At 36.7% G+C, this 19,862-nt stretch overlaps 1 protein-coding gene and 1 pseudogene across 1 annotated transcript in view; both read left to right on the forward strand.

Annotated features, from left to right (window-relative positions):
* The window catches only part of ATG10 (autophagy related 10), a 262,904-nt gene that overhangs the window by 45,721 nt on the left and 197,321 nt on the right, over positions 1–19,862 (forward strand). The window lies entirely within an intron of this gene.
* Positions 9,268–9,382, forward strand: LOC111723968 (annotated as a pseudogene).

Raw genomic sequence — 19,862 nt, forward strand, 5'->3', positions numbered from 1 at the left:
GAAACCCTAAGAAAGGAAATAGCAGAGGACATCAACAAATGAAAGAACATACCATGCTCATGGCTGGGAAGAATCAACATTGTTAAAATGTCTATACTTCCCAGAGTAATTTACCAATTCAACGCCATCCCTATTAAAATACCAACATCCTACTTTAAAAACTTGGAAAAAATGATTCTGTGTTTTGTATAGAACCAGAAAAAACCTCATATAGCTAAGGCAGTTCTTAGTAACAAAAACAAAGCCAGGGGTAGCACTATACCAGATTTTAGGCTGTACTACAAGGCCATAGTGGTCAAGACAGCATGGTACTGGCACAAAAATAGACATAGACATTTGGAATCAAACAGAAAACCTAGAAATGAAACCAACAACTTACAGCCACCTAATCTTCGATAAACCAAACAAAAGCATCCATTGGGGGAAAGACTCACTATTTAACAAATGGTGCTGGGAGAACTGGATATTCACATGTAAAAGACTGCAATTGGACCCGCACCTTTCTCCACTCACAAAAATTGATTCTAGATGGATAAAGGACTTAAATTAAGGCATGAAATGATAAAAATTCTCAAAGAAAGAATAGGAAAAACATCGGAAGATACTGGCCTGGAGAAAGACTTTAAGAGGAAGACTGCCATGGCAATAGCAATAACACCAATAATAAACAAATGGGATTTAACGAAACTGAAAAGTTTCTATACAGCCAAGGAGACAACCACCAAAGCAAATAGACAACCTACTCAATGGGAAAGGATATTTGCTTATTTCGAATCAGACAAAAGTCTAATAACCAGGATCTATGCAGAACTTCAATTAATCTACAAGCAAAAACCAACAATCCCATATATCAATGGGTAAGAGACATGAATAGAATCTTCTCTAAAGCCAATAGACGAATGGCCTACTAAGCATATGAGAAAATGCTAATCATCCCTAATTATCAGAGAAATGCAAATTAAAACCACCCTGAGATATCATCTAACCCCAACGAGAATGGCCTATATCACAAAATCTCAAATCTGCAGATGCTGGTGTGGATGTGGAGAGAAAGGAACACTGTTAACACTGCTGGTGAGACTGCAAACTAATACAACCTTTTTTGAAGGAAGTATGGAGAAACTTTAAAGAACTAAACATAGTCCCATTTGATCCTGCAATCCCATTACTGGGCATCTATCCAGAAGGGAAAAAAAACCTTTTATTATAAAGACACTTGTACTAGGCTGTTTATTGCAGCCCAATTTACAACCGTTAAAATGTGTAAATAGCCTAAATGTCCTTCAACTCAGCAATGGATTAGGAAGCTGTGGTATATGTATACCATGGAATATTATTCAGCCATCAAAAATAATGGAGATTTTATAGCTTTTGTACTAACCTGGATGGAGGTGGAACACATTATTCTAAGTGAGGCATCACAGAAATGGAGAAGTAAGAATCCTACCTATTCAACTTTGATATGAGAACAATTAATGACAATTAATGACATGGTGGGGCATGGGGGAAGGGGCAACCAGACAGAGAAGGAGGGAAGGGGTGTGGGCAAGGAAAGAAAGAAAATAGTGACTAATTCTCATATAAATTATATTTAATTTTGACCAAAGTATGTTACTTAAACATTAATTTTTAATTCAACATGTTAATATGTTGTTTATCATATTGCATCCTCATTTATAAGTGAAATATGTTTGTAATTTCCCCTTTATAATAATATATTTTCTCCAATTTTAATATCAAGTGTATCCAGATTAAGTAGAATGATTGTGAAGTATTTCTTATTCTATTATCTATAAGATTTGGCATGATCTGTTTTTTTGATATTATCTTTTACTTTTATTTATAAATATTAGTTGTCTATTTTTTTGAAACTTTGGGAAAAACAAAATAAGAAGTTAACTGATCAAAGTATTCTGTAATAGACATACTTCTATCTGACAATGTGAATGGTACTTTCTTTGCATTATTACTATGATTATTGCTTACTATTTCATTGCAGCAGTTGTCTGATTTCTTTTCTGAATGTATTTATCTTCATTTGTTCTTTATGAAAGGTTTTTTGTTCTCAGTCCTTATGTTAAATATTGTTATTGCCATTAAATTTAGCGTTTTTAATTCTGTGAAGGCAAAAGTGGAAACCTAATATACACATGTATATATAAGAAAAAAATAAAAAATAAAATTCCTAAACTTAAGCTAAAAAAATCCAGTTACACAAATACAGGAGCTCTCCCTAAACAATAACGTACAATTTTAAGACATAAGAGCTAAAGATGATTTCAGAGTTCAATAAAAGCCAAGGTGTGACAGGCTGTCCTGTAGTGATTATTTAGAACTCAGTTTGTAATTGTTACACTTATAGGCACATAAGAAGAGGTGAAAAGAACATGGTTAACAGTATCACAGAACTGTTTTAAAGAAAACAAATCTGATATGAACCAGCAACTAATCACCATCCCAAACCTATTATCTTCCTATATCACTACCTTTCACAATATGAAGAAGGAAAGATGGGTGCGACCAAGGAGAAGTAAGCCAACTGAGTTAGAAGCCAATAAAAAATGAACTCTCACCTAAGATAGAGCAGACTTGGAAAAGTGGACTGGTGAGAATGCTGTTATCCAATAAAACCATTTGCAATGATGAAAATGTTCTTTGTGCTATCCAAATGGAAGGCAGTAGCTGCTTGAAATGTGACAAATCCAAGTACAGAACCAAATTTTTTTTAATTTTACTTAATTTCAATTTTAATTTGAATGGCCACATGTGGCTAGTGGCTACCATATTCTAAAGCACAGCTACACAGATGACAGTCTGCTGCAGAATAATTTTATTTATTATTTCTATTAGGTTTATTTATTCAGTTAATTAAACTAATTTTAATCCAGTAACTACCTTTTAACAAATCTTCTAAGTAAGACTTACTAAAGGAGTTCTAGTTCTCCTTCTAGTTCCTAAACTTTTGCCTAAACTCTTCCTTGGACAACCACTGTACTTTGGGAAGCAGTGGAAAGTTATCTTCCACTACAGCCCATACGGCTCAGAACAGCTTCAGGCTGTGAGTCCATCAGCTTCATCCACCAGAGTGTGGAACTACTACACAAGAGTTTCTTTGTGAGTGAAACATTGTACCACTTGCATCTCAGTGTTTTCACAGTACTCTTGATGTGAAGCCGTGACACCTTCCTGTCCCTACATCAAGCCTGTTTCCAGGGACCGATAGCCCTCTGAAAGGAGTATGACAGAATCTTGAGTGATATTTGAGAACTTTTCATTTATAATATTCTCTAGGATGGCTTCCATTTCTCTGGGGCATTCTTCTTCCCCTTTTGGGATACCTATATCTTGTATGTTTGAATGCTACATAGAGTGCCACAATTCCCTCAGTGAACGTTCTGCTTTCTCTCTCTTCTTTTCAGCCACTTTAACAATCTGGGTTATCTTGAGAGCTTTATCCTCTACCTCTGAGATTCTTACCTCAGCATGATCTAATCTGTTGTTAATACTTTCTGTTACATCTTTGAGTTCCCTAATTGCTTCAGTTCCTTCAGCTCTGCTATATCCTTTCTGGATTCTTTGTATCGTTCATCTCTTATTTGATTCTGTTTTTGAATTTCCTTTGATTATTATACACTTTCTCAGCAATTTCCTTCATTATTTTCATCATATGTATTCTAAATTCCCCTTCTGTCATTTCTGACGTTTCTTTATAGGAGGAATCCTCTGCTGTAGCTACCTTGTGATCTCTAGAAGGGGTTACTCTGGACTGGTGTTCCATGTTGACAGGATTTTTCTGCTGTTTCTTCTTCATGAGTGCTTTCTTCTATCTGTTTCCTTACTCTAATTTTCCTTTCACTTCTTCTTGCTCTATGTTACTATGCTGCTGGCCTAAAGTTTTAATGAGTCCTTTTGGTGCAAGACCAGAAGGATGAGAAGATTGAGGAGCAAGAAGGGAAAAAAGGTTAAAAAATAAAAATAAAAAAGAGAGAGAGAAAGAAGAGCTGGTGAGTAAAAGGAAGTATTGACAAAAAGAAGATAGGCATCAAAAGAAAGAAAACAGGAGCAATATAAGTGTATATAGGGTACTATGACCCACCCTTAAAGACCTCCAGCCTCTGGGGGTTCTGGGTTGGGCTATTGCCTTAAAGTCAACAGCTCTTTACTCGCTGGCTCAGACGCAGTACTCCACCTCCACCAGGTAGAGAGGAAAGACAAAAATACTATAAATCAAACTGTAACAAACAAGCAAATACCCTAATAGGATAAAATTGGGGGTAAAAAAAAATAATAGGGGCAGAAACACTGGCAAAAATGAAATTCTAATTATTAAAGAAGGCAAAAATGGAAGATTGTATTTAAACTAGAATAATGAAAAAAAAAGAAAAATGTCAAAAAAAATGTTGAAATTAAAAAACAAAAAAACAAAAACCCCCAAACCAAAAAACCAAACAGTATATATATCTTGGTAAAATATTGTCTGGGCAAGAGGTGATCTTCTGAGGAATGAGAAGTTAATCCCAGTGTTGATACAGCTGTACAAGATGGAGACTAGAGGCCTCAGCTGATTTCACAGATCCCACAGGCTTAGGAGCCCAAATGTCTCCTCAGCCCACTTAAAAGACACTCTAGACCATGAACGTTGGCCAAGCAGAAGCTTTCCAAGGAAAGCACTTATCCCTGGGATCTCTCCTGGTGTAGCTGCCTTCTTATCCAGTGTGCCAAATCCAGTTTCCCTTAATGCCCCTGAGGGCCAAGGCTGTTAATCTGCCCAAAACTTGGATCTCTGCACTTCCCCAGTGTCTCAGCCCCCGCCTTTGGGCAGCTCGGTCACTAGATTACTCCCCGAAAGTCTCCAGGCCTATCCCCACAGTGCAACTTGCAGGGGCAGCTCCCCCACAGTTGCTGTGAAGGCAGCCCACAGCTGAACGGCATTAGCACCTTACCAGCTCAGTGGGTCAGTCCTGGGCCCCAGACACTGCCCAAAGTCATCTGCACACTGGCCCAAGGTCTCCCAAGGCAGTTCAATGGAGTGCCCAAGTCCAGAAAAACCAAAACAGCCCCCAGGCAAGGCTCTTCCCACTTGCAGTCTCCCTGTTGCTATAGGTACAGCTGTAGGCAGCCTCCGTCCAAACAAATGGGCACCCACTATTTGTCAGTTTTCCACCGCTTCTGTCCTCCTCATGGGGTCCAGAAGTCTCTTGCTGACTTCCTGGGTCAGCAGAGGACAGCCTCTGGGCAAAACCCACCAGCCAGAGATGCCTGGAATCTTCTCTCACCATTCTTGCTGCACCTGGTTACACAGAAGCTGCTACTTGACCTCCATCTTAATTCTGACTTAGGACTTTATTTTTTTCACATTATCATCTCATCTCATTTTTGCCTATTGTGACTATTTAAAACAACAAAAAAAATTAAATCTTAACTTAATCACCTGTCAAACCATTATTATTGTTTTAGCTAGATTTTATAAACATAACTTTGTAGATTGGCTGGAAATAAGTCATGTCAAACTAACCTCTTATTTATTTTTGGAAGAGTTACCAGACTGGCAGGCTGCTGTAAACAGGAGTGTCCAACCATTCTTCGCTCAGCCATACATCTAAAGAATAAGAGTTGTCGTGGGTAAGGTGACCAGACGTCCCGCTTTTGGCGGGACAGTCCCAATTTTTAACAATTTGTCCCATATCCCACAGTGTTTTATAAAGGTCCCAATTTTTGGAAAGAATGCACAACAAGCTAGGGAACAGTGGGAGAACAGGAAGGGAATATACAGTTTTCGGCTGCCATGTGGCTATTTGCCAGGGTATGAATATATGAGTTTTATATTATTTTTGTTAATTTTATAATGTTAAACTTTAATAATAACAAATAATTGTTGAGAACTGATTATCGAGAATTGGAGAATTGCTTATCAAAGCTTGCATTGTTATCAAGCCCCCCCCCCAATGGTCCTGCTTTACCAATGTTAAAATCTGGTCACCTTAGTCTTGAGCAACAAAATAAATACACAAACATTATGAAAGCTGATTACCCCCCCCCAAAAAAAGATCTATGCATACTTTTCGTGATACCTGACACTACAGATAAGCAAAAAGTCCTCATAAAATCAGCATGTAGGTGTCAGCCCTCAAGTTGGACACCTCTGCAAGTAGGGACTTTGATCTCAACCAGATCATTTAGAATGCTTTCAGAGGGGGCCAGTCATGTGAGTGAGAACTCCAGAAATCACATCAAATTTGAAAAAACTGACAGTATTTAATTTGGAGAAAAATAGACTATTTTAGATATTCTAAAGGATTATGATTTAGTAGTGTTGATCAGAAGGAAAATTTATTGTATTGAGAGAAAAGTTAACAAGTTTGGTTATGGAAAATATAATGTGTGAAGTGTATGCAGGGGAACACACATAAGTTACCAAGACCTTTGAGCAACATCACAAAAGAAGGGGTAACCGAAGGATATTACCATTCTTGGGACCACAAAGGTGAAATGAGCCAAAAAAACACAGTGGGAATTAAACGAAGTAGGGTTAAGTTTTCATTAAAGGCTATGCCTGCATTCACCACTCCTGGTTGCCTTGGCAACAGGGCTCCCTTGCATGCTAATGACATTATAATGAGAAAAAACACATGCAAATGCAGTAAATAGTAATTAGAGGCAGAGACATACATGGAGTAGCGTGCTCCACCTTGGGAAGGTCTGAGAAGAGCTGGTGAAGGGTTTGCACTGAAAACAAAGAGGTGGTGAAAGGAGGACATCAGGTTATGCATAAAAGGGTTGAGTCTGCATAAAGCATGCTCTAGCAATTGTGTCCTGTTCATACTTGTTTCTCCAACAGAATTCAGTCAGTCAGAAGTCATGCAGTTGTTCATCCACATTGTCTGGACTATTTTACCTGTTGGCAGCACCAGATGGAAAGAATCTTCCTTGTCCTTTGGCTTAGGTTTGGTGCAACTGTAGCTGCCAGCTGCCTGGAGTGTTCTCTCTGCCCACACTGGGCAGGGCTGGGCCTGCCCAGACAAGGTAGTGGGACCAGGACATGTAGCCAAAAGTCTGTCTTCATGAAGAGAGAGAAGGCTTAATTCTATGTTGCTTCAGATGAGAGGAGCAGGACCAATTGGGTACTCTGGTTGATACAAAGTGTAACCAAATAGTAATACATACTGCCGTGTCCAGGGGTTTATGCTAAGTGACTACTACTCTCAATGTGATGGATGGGGACTTTTATTTGCCTGATTTGTTAGACTCAGAGTCTCTGAATCTTGCTCAATTTCATTCTCTTCTTTTTCTTTCATTTTATTCAGGCTTTTCTTTTCTGTCTTTTCTAATTTTATTGCCACAGGTCGGTCTGTGTGTTTTTCTTGGCAATGGCTAGAGAAGATTGTATTGCCTCCTTCACGATGTTCCTTCAAGATCATTAGAACGATCTTTTTGGTGTCGTAACATAGGTCATTGACTAAAACTTGCCAGGGATAGTCATTGAGATCCATAAACTTTTACTATTCTTTTTTCCCCCCTCTAAATTGAAAAAAAAGTTAAAATTTTCTCGAGGAAAACACATACAATTTTGTTAAAAATTTGCGCAAGTATATTATTAAAAAATCCAGGTAAACTTTTCACTCTGTCTGCCAACTTCCAATCCCAAACTTCTCTTCAGAGATATTTAGTGTTAACAGTTTGGGAATTTAACTTCAAAACCTCTTTCTGTGCACTTTTACATGTTGTTGTTACAGATTATAGTACATACCATTAGGATATTATTAATGGGTAACACTTACTAATTCTTATGTGCCAGACACTGTTCACACCTTTTTTGTATATTAATTCATCTAGTCCTAAGAACCTCCCTTTGAGGGATTTTATAGAAAGGGAAAGGAAGGCCAAGAGGAGTTTAGAAATTTGTCCAAAGTGGCATGCCAAATTTATATGCCAGGAAATCTGCTTTGGATGGAGCTCATGCTTTCTCTCACCACACTACCCTGCCTGCTTTGGGGGTAACATATACATGTATGTTTTCTTTTTCCATGTATCTGGAATCAATCCTTCTATGTGATTATTCTTCAAGTAGTTTTTTCTTCATTTAATATTTCAGAAGTAATCTATATCAGTACCATTCTCCTGCCAGCTTTTAAAAATTGTTGCATTTTATTCCCTTTTTCAGATGTACCATAATATAACCCATTCTCCTATTGAAGGATATTTAATTTGCTATTACAAATGAAACTTTAATAAATATCCGTGAAATACAGTTACTATGTGTACATATATATTTATGTAGAATAGATAGTTTGAAATAGAATTGCTGAGTGAGAAAGTATGCTTCTTTACATTTTAATAGATAATGCAGAATTGGCACAGTTATCCCTCCCTTCTTGAAACACTCTTTGCTTGGCAACTGGGATGCTGCCCTCTTGGTTTCCTCTTGTCTCAATGGCTGTTCTTTTTTGGCTTCCTCTGCTTGTTCATCCTCATATTCCAACTGCTAAAATATTGGGATGCCCCATGACTCAGTGACTTCTCTTCTCCAGTTAGAGTCATGCTGGAGAGGATCTTACCCAGATCTTTTGCTGTAAATACTATATACACACTGATGGCCCTTGAGTCTTTATTTATTTACTTATTTATTTTTTTGCGCAGTTTTTGGCCGGGGCTGGGTTTGAACCCACCACCTCCAGCATATGGGGCCGGCGCCCTACTCCTTGAGCCACAGGTGCCGCCCGAGTCTTTATTTTTAATGCCTGTCATGTTCCTGAATGTCAGGTGACCTAATTGACCCTCCGTTTGAATGTCTGCTAGCTGTTGCAAATTTCACTCACTTTTATAACCACTACCCAAACTGCTTCTTTCACATACTTCTCTATCTCGGTAATTATTTGGTTCTAATTGCTCAGGTCAAGAACCTTATATTGCCCTTGACTTGGCTCTTTCTCTTACGTCCCATGTGTGATCCATTAGTAAATCCTAATTCTAGAGGGCAGGGTGTAAGATGGAGAAGATAAACAACAAATAATTAAATATTAGAGCAAGTGGTTTTAAGTACAACAAAAATTAATCAGGAAATTGACGGTGATCCTCTTATACCCTGCCTCTCTTCAAATTCTATCCATAATAATCAACCATTTCTTACTACCTTTACTGTACCACCTTAGCCTGGGCTGCCATCCTTTTTCACCTGGCTTCTTGAAATAGCTTCCTAATTAATGTCCATTTAGAACCTGGTCTCCAAATAGCAACTAGAGTAATCCTTTTAAAATGTGACTTCAGTGCTCGCTGTGGCAGTGTATATACTAAAATTGTAACAACACAGAGAAGATTAGCATGGCCCCTGCACAAGGATGACACGCAAATTCGTAAAATGTGAGTTGAGTCATGTAATACTTTTTCTAAAAACCCTCCAATGACTTTTTATTTTAGTCTGACTAAAATCCAGAGCTTTAGAACATGGCTTCCAAGGCCTTAAATGGATCCTGCCTCCTTTCTTATCTAATTGTCTATCCTTCTACTTCTTTACCCTGTTCCAGACTTACTGATATCCCTGCTGTGTCCTGGGGCTTTAGCCCTTCCCAGCATCTAGTGTGTTCTTCCCCTAGATAGCTTTATGACTTCCTCTCTCACTTTCTTCAGATCTTTGCTCAGATGGCACCTTATAAATGAGATCCTACCTGCCCATCCTATAGGAAATAGCATCTTCCCAACATGATCACTGTCAATTCTCTGATTAATTTTTGTTGTACTTAAAACCACTTGCTCTAAAATTTATTATTTGTTGTTTATCTTTTCTTTCTTACACCCTGCCCTCTAGAATGTAAGCTTTGTGAGGGCATGAACTTTTGTCCGTTTTGTTTACTGGTGTATTCCTAGGACCTTGTACAGCATGTTGCATGAAATAGGTGTTCAATAATATTTACTGAATGAATAAATGAATGAGAAAATGGATATTTTCTTTCAAACAGTACTTATTTGTACTACTATCAAGAAGTATACAAAATTCCCATTTTCTCATATGCTCTACAAAATTGGATATTACTGATATTTTTACTGTTTTCAGTAAATTATTTCTAAATAATACAAAATGATATATTGTTTAAATTTGCTTTTCTTCTTCTTGTATTATTTCTAAATAATACAAAATGATATATTGTTTAAATTAGCTTTTCTTTTTGTTTTCAGTAAATTATTTCTAAATAATACAAAATGATATATTGTTTAAATTTGCTTTTCTTCTTTACTACTGATATTGAGCATATTTTTGTATGATTATTGGTCATTGGTACTTCTGAAATTTCTTGTTTATGTCTTTTTTCTTACTGTGAAATTTCAAAATACTGATTTGTAAGAGTAATATGTATTATGACCATAACACTTCATTTTCTATATGCTTTACAATTTTTCCCAATTTTTAATTTTTAGTGAATCTGCCAGTCTTTTGCTTTATGGCTCTGGATTGGTGTTTTTCTTGGGATATCCTTCTTCACTTCCAAATTATGAAAATACTCTCTTGTATGAGGTATGACAATTAAGTTCATAAACAGTACACTGTGCACTTACATTGACAGCCCTGTACAAACAACTCAGGTTTCATAACCTTGGTATATCAGTATCTCACAGCTGTGTTCATGTTGATGTGTGGTAGTGTCTTATTGAGTGAAGTTTATTACTGCTGTTGCATGTTTTTGTGTGCTGTTATGAGAATGTTAGAACTTGAATTAGAGCAACAAATAAATATTAAGTTTCTTGTTAAACTTTGCAAGAGTAGAAGTGAAGTCATGGACATGTTAATTCAAGTTTATGGGGATAATCCCATGAAGAAAATGGCAGTGTATCAATGGATTAAACATTTTTCTGAGAGGAGAGAAAGTGTTGCTCATGAGAGGTCAGCTAGTAATGAGCAGAACTGATGAAAACATTGCTGAAATCATCTAATTGTGTGTCAAAATTGTCAGCTGACTGTGAAAAGCATAGCAAATCAAATAAACCTCCATAGAGAAACAGGAAAATCTTAACTGAAAATCTTGACATGAGAAAGGTATGGCTCTTGCATCACAACAATGCACTGGCTAACGTGACACTGTCTGTGAGGGAGATCTTTAGTCAGGAAACAAACACCCTCCCTACTCATCTGATCTGGCCCCCAATGACTTTTATTTTTACCCTTAAGAAAATAATTTAGAAAGGGTTTGGCTCAGTGCCCGTAGCTCGGTGGATAGGGAGCTGGCCACATGCACTAGAGCTGGTGGTTTCGAACCCAGCCAGGGCCTGCTAAGCAACAATGATAACAAAAAAGTAGCTGGATATTGTGGCGGGCACCTGTAGTCCCAGCTACTTGGGAGGCTGAGAAAAGAGAATTGCCTAAGCCCAAGAATTTGAGGTTGCTGCGAGCTGTGATGCTACAGCACTCTACCCAGGACCACAGCTTGAGACTCTGTCTCAAAAAAAAAAAAAAAAAAAGAAATGAAGACATTTTGATAACATTGAAGACATCAAGGGTAATATGATGAAAACTCTGATGGCCATTCCAGAAAAAGAGTCCCAAATTGCTTTAAAGGGGGGAATAGACACTGGTGTCAGTGCATAGCTTCTCAGGGGGAGTACTTTGAAGGTGACTGTAGTGATATATTGAACAATGAAGTATGTAGAACTTTTTCTAGGATGAGTTCATGAACTTAATTATCAGACCCTGTAATTCCCCTTAGACCTTAATTATTTTATTTTTAATATTTAGCACTATAATCCATCTGAAATTTATTTTGAGAGAGTGTGTGATATGGTAGCTTATGTGTTTTATTGAAGGTGAGCCAGTAGACTTCATGTTGATTACTGACTCAGCCGATCTTCCATCTCTGATCCGATATTCCCAATGCATTATATATATATATATATATATATTAAATTCTGATATGTAAATGGATCTATATAAATGGGTCTGGAGCCCTGATCTAGTTTCCTCTCTATCATAGTGACATAAGTTTTAATTATGTCATTAATGCTCTTTGACTGATTTTAATATCTGATAATTATACCCATCATTTTTTCTTAATTTTATGTATTCCCATATATTTTCTTTTTCAGATACATTTTAGAATTACTTTACAGTGTCCTTAAAAATCTTGGAATGTTTTTCATGTCCTACAGTAAAGTTGTACAGTTTTTTTGTATAATGACAGGTATTTTTCTGGATACTTGACAACTTTTGTTCTTATTGGGCATAGTATATATTACCTTTATAATTTTAATTGATTATTGTTAAAATTATAAAATCTATTTATTTTAATATGTTGGTCTTTTCCTAGCTACTCTCTGGAACTCTTTATTAATTTTTCAGTTCAGTCTCTTAGATTATTTAGGTAAACAATTAGGTCATCTACAATTTTATTTTTTCTAACATCTATAACTTAATTTACTTTTCATCTCTAATTGTATTCTAGTATAATGTTGATTTATAGTCATGATGGTGAGCGTTCTATTCTATTTTTGTTTGCTTTAATGGAAATATAACATTTAATCATGTATTTATTAGATTCTTTATCAAATTAAGAGAAATGTCTTATAATTATAGTTTTTTCCAGAGCTTTTAAAAACCATTGGGATTGAATATTGAATGTCATTGAATGTTTTTCAAACATCTATCAATGTAATCATATAGCTTTCTCCCTTTGATTTATTAATATAGTGATTATGTTGACAGATTTCCTAATGTTCAACCATTCTTATGTTATAATGTTTCTGTGATAAATCTTACTTGGCAAGATTACACATTATGCATTAATGTACTTCTAGATTTAATTCAGTATTATCTGATTTAAGATTTTTTGGTACATTTCTCTCATTCTTAACTATAGTTTTTATTTTTCTTTCTTTTTAGTTTTTAGTTATGTTCTTAAATTACTTTTGATTGCCAACGCAATAAACCCTGGCTAACCTAAGCAGAAAGAGGAATTTATTTTCAGGATATAGAGTAGCGTATCTTAGCCTGAGTTTCTTCGAAAGCCTGAGATAAAGGTGTTTGAAGATGCTTCTTTTGAAAGAAGAATACTAGGCATGAAAGTAAAGAAGAGGAGGAGGAAAAACCACTACAAAGATGTGTTATTGAGTCCCTACTGTTTGATGCCTGGTTCTTAATTTTTCCAGAACCTTCTGAGGAGATGTATGTAGTAGATCTTCCATAGTTGACCATCACCCTGTGTGGACCACCTCCTTAAGTTGACCTAATTTTCACAGACTGGACATGCATCACAAGTATATGTCAGTATAGTAGGCTTCGTTCCTTATGTTGACCACCTCCATATGTTTACCAGTTTGGTACACTGCCTTGGGTGGTCAACTTACAGAGGTTCTGCTGTGGTATGGCTATCCTTTCATGAGCTGAAAGAGAGAGCATTTATCCATTGGTTTCATTTGCCCATTGGTCAAAGGTGGCCCCACAGTGTTGACTACTCACAATTCCATACTGTGTACAGGTACCATGTGAGTGCAGAGTAAGAGTGCCTCCATATGATGGAGGTGCCACAGTGTGAGGATTGACCAATTGCACCTGTATGGAACTGGTCAGAGTCTCCAGGGAGTGGTTTGGGAGCAGTGGCTGAAGTAAAAGGTGGGGCTGAAAGGTTTTGAAATGGTGCACAAGAAGTATCTAGTATACCAGGATTCTTTGCAGTCTTGATAGGAGTTCCCTGGGCCAGTTCCATCTTTCTAAGCTATCCCAAACAAGAGCCATGCTGTAACGTTGTTACAGGCTTTTGTTGTTGCTGCCATGTTGCCTCCCAAATTTGTGAAAGCATAGGACTTTCACATAAAGCTGTGTAATGATTTAACTAGGTCTTAATGTTGTATTAAAACATATGTGTTTGATTGGATTTTTCGCTTTTTATTTCAGTTATAATGAGGTGGTTCCTGTCCCCCACACCCTAGTTTATCTAAGATCTCTTCCATTTTCATTACTAGAAAACAAGCACCCATCAAGATTTGGGGGAAAATCAGTTATATTCAGAAAAGGGGGCATTCATTCCTTTGTAATTAGGGACTTTACATAGATTAGCAATATCATTAATTCTATGGAATACTTTATCTATGCTTTGTCATAAAAATAGGGAAGAACCAGGGAATTCAAAAGAGAGAAGTTTGAAGTATTAATAAGATTTTTTCTTCTAATAAACTGTAAGGAAAATTCTTTCAAAATGGATTTAAAGGTTAATACATTTATATAGGTCTATTATAAATTGCAGAAATAATATAAGAAAAGATGGTCATAAACTTTGAAATGAAATGCTAAAAACACTTAAATATTTATAATCAAGCTATAATCAAAAGGAAGATATATGATTTGAAATATATATTAAAAAGTATGACAGATAAAGATAGTATATTCTTTAGATACTCAAATATATTATCAAAAACATTAATACCTGACTAGATATTGCAGAAGCTGATAATTCGCAGAAGAGAATATGCGATTTGTGTTTCACATATCTCTTCAAACTAACCCCAAACAAATCTCATTAAGCAACAATTAATTTTTGTTATATCTTCTGAATTTTATGGGTCAGGAATTCAGCCAGGGCTTGAATGGATGATTCTTCTGCTTTATGTGGTGTTACTTTGTGCTGTTCACTTAACAGCTGGGTTGTTTTGGAGGGCCTATGGGGCTTTGGTAACATTTCCGTCCAGTGCTGGGGAAAAGAACTATTCATGGTGAACTAGGGTCTTACACAGGGTCCAAGGGCTTCTTTTGTTTCTTTTTTGAGACAAAGTCTCAATCTATTGCCCAAGCTAGAGTGCCATGGTGCCTGCCCAGCTCATAGCAACCTCAAACTTCCCATTTCTCCTTCCTCAGTCTCCCCAGTCGCTTTGACTGCAGGCACCTGCCATAATGCCTGGTTATTTTTTTCTTCTTTTTTAAAACATGAGTTCTCGTTCTTGCTCACACTAGTCTCAAACTCCTGAGCTCAAGTGATTCTCCCACCTCAGCCTCCCAAAGTGCTAGGATTATAAGTTTGAGCCACTCTAGCAGAGTAAATGGACGTCATGGTTGCTCAGGGCTCCAAGTGATCCTTTTTAAAGGCAACGCCTGGAACTGGCAGAGGTTCACTTAAGTAGTCACGGCCAGCCTATTTTCAAGGGGAGACAAAACACCCTGTCTCTTGATGGGAGGAGAGTCAAAGAGTTTGTAGCTCTTTTTAATCTGCCACAGTTATTAATAAAAGAAATATAAAATAAAGGCAACATTGAAATACAGCTTTTCACACATCAAGTTAGCAAAGAATAAAAACAAACTGTATTGATTTATAAAACAACCAGAATGATAAAACCAGTCCTGGCATGGGTGCAGTGAAACACGCATTGTCATACATTACTGGTGGCATTGAAAGGCAGATTTTGAAAAGATCTTGGCAACATACATCAGAAATGTTAAAAATAGCAATATTTGACTCAAAAATTATACTGTTTGAATTCTGAGGGGAAAGACTATTCACTAGATTATACATTATTGGAATCAAAATTTTAACAATAGTGAATGCACTTATTGTGAACCGTTATAACTATCCATATACACTTTTATATAGCCATTAAAAATGATATTCATGAAGTCTATAACATAGAAAAATTTTATAACATGCTATTCTTATTTGAAAAAAGATTACAAAGTTATATTGACAGTCTGACCAAGTGTAAACAATTCCTATGTGTAAAAAATGCACTAGAAAAAAAATATTACAATTTAACAGGACTTGTCTTTGTATGATTAAACTACAGATTATATCTTTCCCCACTGTGGTTTTACTTGTTGAAGTAAAAGCAATGTTGTATGACCCAGTTTTTCTCTTTTAGAATAATTTCAACATAAACACTTTTAATAAAATGGGTAAAAATATAAACCTCTTGTTATGGCCAACAGTCCTTATATGATCGGGCTCTATTGCCCTTTTTACTGTTCTTCACAAACACCAAACTCATTCCTGCCACAGGACCTTTGCAGAGTTGTTCTCTCTGTCTGAAATTCCTTTCCCTTTGATAGTTATGCTGCTTGTATCTTTACTGCATTTAGATCTCCTTGTTTTATGTAAATGCCAACATTTATGGGAGATTTTTTTTCTGACTATTTTCATACCTTTCCAGTAGCTGGTCTATTTGGATCTCCAGGGTACTTATCACTATGAAATAATATTACATAATTTTTTCTTTATTTATTGTCTATCTTTCTTCATTTCTCTCATGTTCTATGAGGGCAGAGACTTTTTCTATTCTTCATTGTTTTCATTGTGGAAATTATTACTGCCTAAATTATATAATATATTTTATTGTGTATGTATTTATTTTCTGTTTTTCATATTAAAAAATAATCTTTCCAGGGCAGATGTTTTATGTATCTTGCTGACTGTGGCTTCACTAGTTTGAAAAACATAATCAACATTCAATAAGTATTTTTGGATAAATTAATAAGCTTAGAATTTATATAAAGAACTATGTTTTTGAGATATTTTTCATATATTTACCTCTTGTCAAAACATTAGCACCTGAAAATAGGAAAAAACATTAAAATATTTCAAGTGTAAGGCAACTTACAGTAATTGGGTAATAAGTGCTTCAAATATTCAAAGTCAATAAAATAGAAAAAGAAACATGAAAATAAAAATACAAAAATAGGTCTAATCATATAGTAAGTAAAATATACTTATTTTTACTAATACTTATTAGAAATATGAAAATAAATGTGAGTTGTTCTTGGGTTAATAAGCTCCAAAATTTCTTACTATGCTCAAAGTTGGATGGAATACAGAATGATATTTAGGACTCCAATTATGTGGTTTTTAGGCCACTTAATGTTAGTATTTTTCACTCTCTGTGTTTCCTTTCAGATGATTTCTCTTGCTATCTTCACTATGCTTTTCTTTTGGAATTTCTAGCCTGCTATTAATTCTATCCAGTGTATTTTTTAGTTCAGATATCATGTTTTTTTAGTTTGCAAAAGTGTGATTTGGGTCTTTTTATTATCTTCCATTATTCTGATCATTATTCTCCAGCTTTCCTCTACTTTCTAGAACATATAGAGTATACTTAGAATAGCCCTTTTCATGTCTGGCCTCGAATTCTATCATCTGCATATTTTTAAATTTATTCTCATTGACTGATTTCTTTTTTTCTTTTGATGTCAATCATATTTTCCTATTTCTTTTTATGCTTAGCAATTTTTTTTATTGATAGCCAAACATTGTGCATGCTGGAGTTTTTCCCCCCTTGGAATGTTTTTAGGCTTTTTTGTGGAATGCAGTTAAGATCCTTGGAATCAGTTTGATTCTTTTCAAGGGTTGATTTCTTGGGCCTGGTCTCAAGCAGCCTTTTGACTAGGTTTAATCTGGACCATCACTAATGCATTTCTTTTCTGGGGATGCCACTCACTGCTGTACACGTTAGGATGTTTTCCTACTCTTAACTAGTGGGAGTGTGAACTATTCCCAGTTGGGTTTGGAGGATTTTTCTGCCTACTTCTTTTTGCTGTTTCTTGCCAGGACTCAGTAGTTCCTCACACACATGTGCAGATCACTGCTCAGTCAATGACTCAAGGGTGCTGTCTGTCCTCTTACGATGTCCAGAACTCTTTCTCTCTGTGCCTCTGTATTCTGCCCTGTAGACCGTTGTCACTCTGTTTTCCCAAATTCTGAACTCTGTCTTCTCCACTCACTGATACCAGGGGCTCTATTTGGATTCCTTATTCCAAATCCTCTACTTAGATTTGGTACTATGGTCTAGAGACTTCCTTCAGGAGAGGAGCTGGAATACTTGTCAGGTTCACCTTACTTATTTCCCTCCTTGCAGAGATCACTGTCCTGTACACCCTGTGTCCAATGTCTGAAAATGTCAGTGTGACTCAATGCAAATGAATAACATCTACTTGATCCATTTGCATTGAACTCAGGGACCTGGGGAGGCTGACACCAGCAAGCCCTACACAAGGACAAGAGTGCTGCCCCTTCCAGCGTTCATCACTGGCTTTTATTGAAATCATAGGCATGAGAAAATACAGCACAGTGGAAAGCTTCAAAGAGAAACTAAAGGTTAAAGTAGTTTATCTTTAGCTGCATGATCGAACTCTTAACACACTCTGTTTACTGCACTTCTGTCTTGCTTTAATCTTATCACTGCTAATATATAATTTAGGGTTGGGACAGTGTGCTGTGTCTAGTGAGTATTGTTTTTAGTATTTGGGGCCAGCAGTGATGCTTGGCTTTTTCCCAGACCACTCTGTCCCTAGTGCCTAGCACTTTTAACCCCATGCTCTATCCTACATGAAAACCCCTGTTTCATATTTTTTTTGGTTTGGTTTTCTACTTGGGTCATTGAGAGTGTGAATCTAGTCTGTTATTCTATTATGGCTTGTGGGACAAAGAAACACTTAGAGCAGTGATTTCAGCTGGTTTGCCATGTCACATGTGCCGTGAGAGGATCTTAGGTATGGTGCAAAAAATTTTAAAGATCATTAATTAAATTATTTTCAAAAACAGTTCAAAGCAGAGTAAGTATGCTATTTTTTTCTCTCTCTTTTTTTTTTTGATCAACATAATTTAAGTGCACGGGGGAAGTTTATGCGTCCAAGTGTGCCATAAGATAAAAAAGGTTGAAAACACTGATTTAGAAGAATAGACAAATATTTGAAGGATACCAGTACATTTCCTCATTTATGTGAAATGTAAATTTAACAAATGTAAAGTTTATGCTGGTGTTACTAGATATGTGATCATCAGATAAGTTGAGGTCTCCAACCCTGAAATTAGAAATACAACAATGGGAGAACTTGATTAACTCATGGAAAAGACAGAGAGGAGACAGCTTGGGGGTGCGTGGGGTCATGTGCTTCTGTCCTTTCTGCTTTCACGTAGGTCCTGTCTCTAAGCAGAGGCTATAGGCTTCCTCCTGTTTCTGAGATATATTAATGCCAAGCTATGGGAAGCAGGAGTTCTGACAGATAATACAGAAAAAAAGGGAATTCAGGGTAAGAGCCTTCTTTAAACATGTACAGGCTTGGAAGGAAAATGACTAGGAGGGCAGAGATTGTGAGTCATTCTGGGAAATATGTCAAGAAACTTTTGTTACATTAATAAAACAGGCTGAGCAGATTATATCCTCCCTCTCTCCTTCCTTGTCTTCCCTCCCTGTCCCTTCTTTCTGCCGATTGTATGAGTTTGCCACGTGGCTGGTATTGATCCAAGCGGTGAATACTGAATGCTCTTTTTGGCAAGCAGAACGACCTCAGTAAAGCCTTCAATCTCACATTATCTGGGTTCCACGGATAAAAAGCAGTGATCACTCTACTATGCAGGCTTCTCTAAAAGCTACTAGTACTCTCTGCCTCTTTCTTTGTCAGAGTGCTTTTGGTTTCCAGCAATAGCACAGAGAATCTGGCTTAGTGTCCTTAGCTAGAACAGCTTCCTAAACACTGGCCATGGACTCCATCCTACCTTATCCCACCCCCCCTACCCCTACTAAGCTGTCTCCAGGTGACACTGTGAGGCTGCCTTTCTCCTGGCTCTTCCTGCCTCTCCAGCTGTACTGGGTCAAATAAAGTCCCCCAAATTCATGTCTTCCTGAAACCTATGAGTGTGATCTTATATGGAAGTAAGGTCTTCACAGACATAATCAAAGATGAAGTTATGTTCGATTAGGGTGAGTCTTAAATTTAAAATGACTGGTATCCTTATAAGAAGAGGGAGATTTGGGCACAAAAATGTAGACAAACAGGGGAAAAGGCCACGTGAAGACAGATGCAGAGATTTGAGTGATGTATTTACAAATTGTCAACAACCAGAATCTAGGCAGAGGCAAGGGAGGATGCGCTGCTGAAGCCTAAAGTGAAAGCATGACCGTGCCAA

Source organism: Otolemur garnettii, unplaced genomic scaffold (genome assembly GCF_000181295.1).
Source record: "Otolemur garnettii isolate 467f Iridium unplaced genomic scaffold, OtoGar3 scaffold00017, whole genome shotgun sequence".
NCBI lineage: Eukaryota > Metazoa > Chordata > Mammalia > Primates > Galagidae > Otolemur > Otolemur garnettii.